Below are 7,991 nucleotides of genomic sequence, written 5' to 3'. Positions count from 1 at the left end.
AAGGGAAGGGAAGGGAAGGGAAGGGAAGGGAAGGGAAGGGAAGGGAGGGGAGGGGAGGGGAAGGGAAGAGAAGGGGAGGGAAGGGAACAGGAGGGGAGGCAAGCCCTGGGCTAGACAGGGCTAGGGTGGGGCATGAGGTGAGAAGAGCTGAGAGGAGTCACAGGCACTGAGTGAGTCTACAGGCCAGCATGTGCTTTGATATGCCAATAGGCACCACAGTTAGCCATTTGTCCTGAGTTTCTTTGGGACCCAACAGAACTGAGTGACATCTTAGAGAGCCAGGGTGAGAGAGCAGGGCCTGGGCATGAGTCAGAACCTGGAAGGATGTGGAACACAACAGATGTGACCCTATGTGGCCATGGAAACTACTTCAACTACTCCCTCCACTGTTATCTACTGTGGGGTCTGTAATCCCAGTAAAGAGGACCGAAGTGAGGCAGAGCAAGAAAAGGTAGCCAGGCCTGCAACCATAGACTGGAGTCCCTAACTTCTGGTGGCTCTGCAGAGGGGGCCATCTTTCTTTCCCTTTGAGCAGACACCAAGACCAGCACCAGGGTGGTATAACCTGGAGTCCAGCAGCTGCCATGAGGCATCAGGGCTGGGATTAAATAGCTGCTAGGAGCTGTAGGCCTGGCAGTCTTGCTGAGGGCCTGTTCCAGGGCTCCACTAGGCAGGCAGGTCATCTATCCAGAAGTCGTGGCTATCAGTGTCTGGATGGCTACATCTATTGGAACCAAACAGCCAAAAGAAGTCGCACCCCTGGGATCCGGCTGCATGTGCTGGTATGAAGAATGCTCATTCCTAGTCCTCACACGGGCACCCAGTGGGCTGGAGGCATGCCGCTCACAACAGAGCCCATTCAGGGTACATGAGTCGCATCTCAAGGGAGAAAGGGCCTGCCAGAGGGCAGTGTCCATTCACCTCATTGGAAAGAATCGCTTAGAAGTTGCCAGCAGGCTCACTAGTCTGTGCAGCCATGTTTAGCATAAAAGGGGTTTCACATACAAGAGGGCTCAGCCTCAGGTATTTATTTATTTATTTATTTATTTATTTATTTATTTATTTATTTATTTCCAGTACTGGTAGCGTCAGACCCGGGATTTTGCACATGCCAAGCAAACGCAGTCCCTCTAGCTCCATCCCAGACTCAGCCAACCATTTTGTAAATAATTGTAAACCATTTTGTAAATTTTCACTTACTCCACCAGCAAGCTTTTTAAAGCCCTAGTCAACGTGCCATGTATTACGTACTTTCTGTTTCACATATCCACTGGAAACATGAGCCTACTTGCATGAACAAAAATATTTCACATTACAAATACGACCGCTTCTATTTTCAGAAAATAAGACTCGTTATTTTTCAAATAAAGGGCACTAAAACCTTACGAGATCCAAAAAGCTAGAAAGCCTGTGTTTGCATTCCGCAGCTTCTGCTGAGATGTCAGAAACCTCTGAGCATTGGGAACCCCTGGGGGTGGAGGAGCCAGGCTCCTGCCTTCTCCAAGCACTCCTGATGACTCCATGTGCAGCACGGGATTTCAGGTCTGGGATTTCAGGTCTAGGATGAGTTAAATGCCGTCTCAAGACTCAACATAATGTTGGGCTTTCACTCCAGAGCCAGCCCGCAGATAATGCTACACAAACGGAGCAATCCTCCACAAGGACGTCACTCCTGAAGCAAGGAGACACCGAGGCAACCTGGACCGAGCCACATGTGAGCACACAGGAGCTCAGTGGAGCAAAGCGATCGGATCCTGGGGGAGCTCCTTCCTGTGTGCCATGTGCCCTTGCCCAGCATTTAAAACAGTTAAAAACCACAGGGCATTGTGGGAAATCCCATTGTAGGTGAATAGAGACTGCTTCCTCCTTTCCGTAGAGAACTTCGCACTTCCAAACTGACAAAATACACTGCACAGAGCAGCCCGGCTTCATTAAGATTCTGGAACAAAAGCTATGAATTTCAAACCTTAGCTTCTTCAATAACTTAACTCAGCCAATAAGCATCACGTAAAATTGATTCCTAATAAGGAAATGAATAAATGCTACTTAATGGCTTTGGTAAGTGTATAGATGTGGACGAATTATGGCCCAATAAAAATGGCTGCTCTGCCTTCCCCTCCACATCTACCACTGCAGAGAACACTGGCTGGCAATGTCCCACAGCTGGAGTGTGACAAAGCTCACATTATCAACCACCTCAGCCCTCATTTTCAGCACAGGTAACCTCCAGTCCCACTGCCTACCAGCTTAGTGACTTCCATAGGCCCATTAAACTCAGTGTTAAACTTCTCTCCATGGAGTGAGACAGATGCTGGCACCTTCCTGCCTTATTACAGGGCCATTATACTGACACTTAGAAAGTGAAGGTGACATGTCTGCCTGCTAATAATATAGCCTGTATACTTTATGTTGCCCCAGTACATTCCTCAGAGACTGATTCTACACGTGTATATGTATATGTATATATGTACACATACTTACACATAAATATGCATTTCTCAGAGGTAGGTATTATATAGAGATAGAATATATCCACATATATAAATACATTTACATTTACATAAGCATACATTCATTCTCAGAGACACATATTACATAAATAGGTACAGAAACTTATATATATGTATCTACATATATATACATTTATATATACATTCATTTCTCAGAGACAGATTCTACACATATATGTGTGCATGTATATACACATTTACAGATAAATATGCATTCCTTAGAGACATATATTACATGTAGAGAGACAGATACTACATATATATACAGTTACATAGATATGCATTCCTTAGAGACAGATATTGCCCATGTATATTGTAGTGTACTACACATGTGTATATATATATATATACACACACACATTTACACATGAATATGCATTCATTAGAGACAGATACTACATGTGCATATATACACATGTATGTAAATATACATTTTCAGAGACAGATTTATATATATATATGCACATATTCACACATAAATATGCACACACACATGTATTCTACATGCAGCAGCCAGTGAAGCACTCCACAAATCTTCATTGCATTGAACTGATGATGAATTTTTAACAAACTCTAGAGATTATTGTTTTAAATAATACATCATTTTTTTTCCAACAGATTCAAACATTCTCATTCCAAAGACCTTAATTGGGTGCCATCATCGTTTTTGTAAGTTTTCATGTAGAACATTATTAATGACATGCTACAAAAAGGATTAGCCCACATCATCTGGGCTGCTTAGCATTTGGGTTTCACGAGGAGGAGCTCATCACAAAAGCCTGAGTATACTGGCAGCTCCTGTTGGAGGCTTCCATAGGCAACTGTTGGCCCCTTAGCATTCAGACAGAGTGATTAATGAAGTCCCAGTAACAAGGTGGAAAAGTGGATTGGGAAGAGAAATGGGAATGAAGAAGGGGGCTTTCTGCAAAAACGCAGAAAGAAAGACTTAAAGCTCATCAGCAGATCCTTCTCTCTTGGGAGGGATGAGTGTGTAAGCAAGATGGCCAGGAGGACCAGGCCTCCGGCTAGATAGACAGGCCCAGAACAAGAAGCTGGAATTTCCACAATGGAAGAAACCAATGCCCTTTAAACTCTACTTCCCTTCTACCCAGGGGCCTTCAGTGTGCTGTGTAAGGTCATGTGATCTTCCTAGATTTACTGCTGCATCAAGACACAGCCCTCGAAATTTATTAGTGAGATTTCTAGGATGAGCTTTCAAGTGCTAAGCATGTTGAAATGTTAAGGCGTCAGCCATTTACTTTGGAATAGGGTCGTTTCTTATGCAACATGGGCTTTCATCACACAGATTGGATACAATTGATCTAATAATTAGAAGACGAAATTTGAGTTATTGCAGACCCTTATTGATTAGGGAGGACCCCTATCTAGTGGCCAGCTGACGGAGAAGGGTTGCTGTCCCACACAGAGATTTGCTGGAATGGCCCCTGCTTTTTTTTTTTTTTCTTGAGAAGCATCAAGAAGCCTTGAAAAGGAATGGGTTGCTAGTAAGAACCAGCTGGGCTCTGATTTTCAGTTAGAATGAGCCAAAGAAAAGGCTGTGCAAAGCATTTGTAGCAAGAGGTAGATCAGAGCTCCTTCTGTGTGCCTTGGTTTACCTAGAATCTAGCCCGAACATCCGGTGATATTTATGTCTCAAAGTGCATCATATATAGCAGGTGGAGAAAGCCTTTCCAGTGAAATTTATGCAAGATAAGGACTATTTAGGCTTCAGGAATTTCAATAGAAGCAGAATTTTTGCTTCTCTGGAGTCTGAAATTCCTTCGCAACAAATAAATTCCATTTTGTGGGGATTTTGTAGGTTATTCGGAGAGAAACAGGTAAGCTATAAAAGTAAGCTGAACCTCACCCATGGAGCTGGCCTTCCCGCAGAAATATGAATTGCTGGTTTAGGGGTGGGGTTTTCTTTTTCTTTCTCATGTGTATGTTGTGGTGTGTATGTGTGTTCCCATGCATGGAAGGGCACATGTGTGCATTTGAACATAGAAGTTGGGGGTTGGCGGGGGAGTATTGCTCCATTGGACTCTGCCTCTGTCAATGAAGCTGAGTCTCTTGATTGAAGCCAGAGACCTCCAACATGGCCCCTGTGTCTACCCACCTTGCTTCTGGGATGTGCCTCTAACATCTACACACTAGAATTATAGGAGGGTCATAACATCCACCCATTATTTACATAGGTTCTAGGAGATCTGACTCCATGCTTGCCACGTCTGCAGCGGGCACTTAATCACTGGGTCATCTCCCCAGCCCCGGGCTAATAGGTTTTCAGAGTGCTCAGCCTCAGGATCTATTTACCTAACCTGTTCTCATGTCAGGGGAAGTGTTGACCCACAGAATTTCATGCCCCTAAACTCGAGCCACACTTTGTAACAGACAACAGTTTATAGAATTCGGCAGTGCCTCATGCAGGCCTGTGTGTCACACAAGGCATCCAATTAAGCTTTCTGTTTGAATGAGCCTGGAGATTGACACACCAACTCACAAAGGCTGCTCCAAGAAGTGGCCACGTACTTAACACACTGCAAGTCGGAAAAGAGAGGACAGTGTTAGAACAGCTCTGTGACAGGGTTATCCAGCACGTCCACCCACACTGTCGACCACCGGGAGATAGCCTCACCTACTCTGAAACTCGCCACTTCAGAAATGAATTAAGGGTGCAGGACATGACTCAGTAAGAAGAGGGCTTTGTATGCAAACAAGAGGGCCTGTGTGTGCATCCCCAGCCGGAAGTAGCAGTGTACTCCTTCAATTCCAGCACTTGGGAGACAGAGGCAGGCGGATTTCTGAGTTTGAGGCCAGCCTGGTCTACAGAGTGAGTTCCAGGACAGCCAGGGCTGCACAGAGAAACCCTGTCTTGAAAAACCAAAAACCAAACAACAACAACAACAAAAATCCCTAAAACAAAACAAACAAAAAAACCAAAAATCAAAGAGAACAGACTGCATTCACATTGGCCCAAGTATGTAAGGTTCCCCTCTGCTGCCTTCTCATTATGCCCCTCATTCTTGCATCAAGAAATAAGCTGCTCAGCATTTGACCCAAGTAGAATCCAAGCCAACTGACCGAGAGTACAATTCTGTGCACTGTTCCTCTGTGGTCTGGGTTTGGTATTCGAAACGCTTGTGGTTATGTGTCTTGCCTGTTGGTGGCATCCCTTGGGAGTGAGCAAACAAAGGAAGAGCTGTCTGCGCTGGTGTCTCAAGCCCTAACTTCCGGAGTGTTCTTTCATGCACACCAGCAGGGGGCGAGTTTTGTCCTTTATGCCAACTCTTCAGACGACAGGGGAGTGGGGTGGGGGGTGGGTGCACAGAGAGGACACTGGATGTAATCTAATCTTCTCCCTCTTCACCTGTCATGCTTGCAGGAAGATAGACTATTGTAAGTGAAATCAATTGGCTAAAGTGTTCCTGAAACTGCTGACATCAAACTGCAAGTTTTTGAAGACCATTGATGGCGTTTCTCTGAGCCTGTATTCATCCACGCAATGTTAAGCCTCCAGTGGCCCACCCATCCATGAGCGGGACACCACTTACGTCTACTATTTCACCCAGACATGGAGCCTCAGGCATGGAGGGGTGAAGGGCTTTCAGTCTCCTAGACCCTGCTTCCTCTTACTATGCCCTGCTTCTCTCACCTGCCCCCTTAGCTTGTCCCTAGATCATATTTCTAGCTGAATATCAGTTGCTACTACCACTGTCAACGGTTATGGAACCTCTAGGGTACTGAGCACTGTGTGGTCAGTTGTCCTGGGAGAACTTTATTCCTCTCCCAGTTCTTATGAAAGGAGTCACTGTTAACCCACTTGATAGGAATAACCTTAGGCAACTGGAGATAACTGGTCTCTGGTTACCTAGTTCCAAGTGGTGGAGCTAGGTTGGCCCTGTGGGTGACTGTGTGTGAAGCTAGGATGCCCATAAAATGTTAGCATATGTCCTTCTCATCAGTGAAGTTCATGGGTGCATCTCTGGATCCCCTGCTGGCTAAGATGCATTTAGAAGTGGCTCAGAGTCTTTCCCATAGTCTTTACTGCAAACAACCTTTCATCCATTCCTCTAGTAGTCTCCGGGCCCACCCCCTGACTTCATTCTTGTGACCAGCTTGCCACCTTATATACTGACATGGACTGGGACTGGGAAGATGTCAGTGTCCCTCACAGAAGCAGGTCATCTGGGAAGGACACTTGAGGATCCCCTGTAGAGGGCCAAGGTATCAAACACAGGAAGAAACTCCAGTGGAAAGAGATTTGGGGACGACTCTGAAGTAAGGACAGAATGAAAACATAAATCAGGTGCAGATGATGTTGAGGGGAAAGGAGGCTGTGATCAGAAAGGAGGATTGGCATGTGTACCACCCGGGACCACATGCACAGCTCAGCACATGCTAGAAACCCATTACTGAGCATACGGCATGATGGAGAATGAATAGTTAGACTTCAAAACCAGTGCACATGCCTCCAACTTGTATTGGCTTAGAAGCAGATGTCTGAGAGACAGCTGTTAGGCAGACAGCACCACTGAGTCCCTGCTCCAGCTCCTCAGAGCCATGAGCTTGGTGTTGTTACATGCTGAGTTCCAGGACCCACTGTGTGCAGCCAGGGCCAGCTGATACCTTTCAAGTCTCTCGTAGTCAGCATGAGCCTCAAAACCAAGAGCCTGTACTCTCTGTGTTCCATCATCGTTGACAACAGTCATCATGGTAGATGCCCTTCCTAAAGGCATGTGCCAGACGTGGATGCTATGGCCCTAGAACAAAGGTGCACATGTATATATGTGGGTGTGAGTGGGTATATGCACCCATTCGTGCACACATGAGAGAACACAAACACATATGTACATGTGTGTAGAACCAAGAAAGAAAGGTACACTTTCCAGTGCTGACCCACACTCAACACACACAGAACTTGTATACTCCACCTAAGAGCAGGCTCCAAGTTCAGAACACAGTCATGATTGTACAGACCTTTAATCCAATGAGAAACAAAGAAACAGATCTCTAGTTTAAATTAGAATAACATTTGCGTTGTCTCCACAACCATGATAAAGGTTTTGGCTCCTAGTGTTTCATGTGTTCCTGACATGAGAGACTAACTCTGCATTGGGATCAGTGTTAGATATCTTCCAGATTTATTAACATTTCCACAGGAGTTTTATTTTCCTTTTTTTTTTTCCTATGCAGTTAGGATGAGGATTTTTTTCTTTTTCTTTTTTTTTTGTTTGTAATCTTTTTTTAAAAAAAAATTATTGCATTATGATGAGAAAAGTTACATGATTTCAATTTATCTGAATTTGTTAACATTTAAAAACATATTTCAATTAAATATAATTGAATCACATTCTTGTTTCCGTTTTGTACCACTGCTCCTCCTAGAGATCCCCCCTTTAATACCTACAATATCTTTTTTGTCATATTCCTTAAAATTTATAAAATATTATAAAATAAAAATAAGTATTATAAAAGTTGTTT

This window comes from Mastomys coucha, unplaced genomic scaffold (genome assembly GCF_008632895.1).
Source record: "Mastomys coucha isolate ucsf_1 unplaced genomic scaffold, UCSF_Mcou_1 pScaffold13, whole genome shotgun sequence".
Lineage (NCBI taxonomy): Eukaryota > Metazoa > Chordata > Mammalia > Rodentia > Muridae > Mastomys > Mastomys coucha.
Note: the sequence above shows the minus strand (reverse complement) of the source record.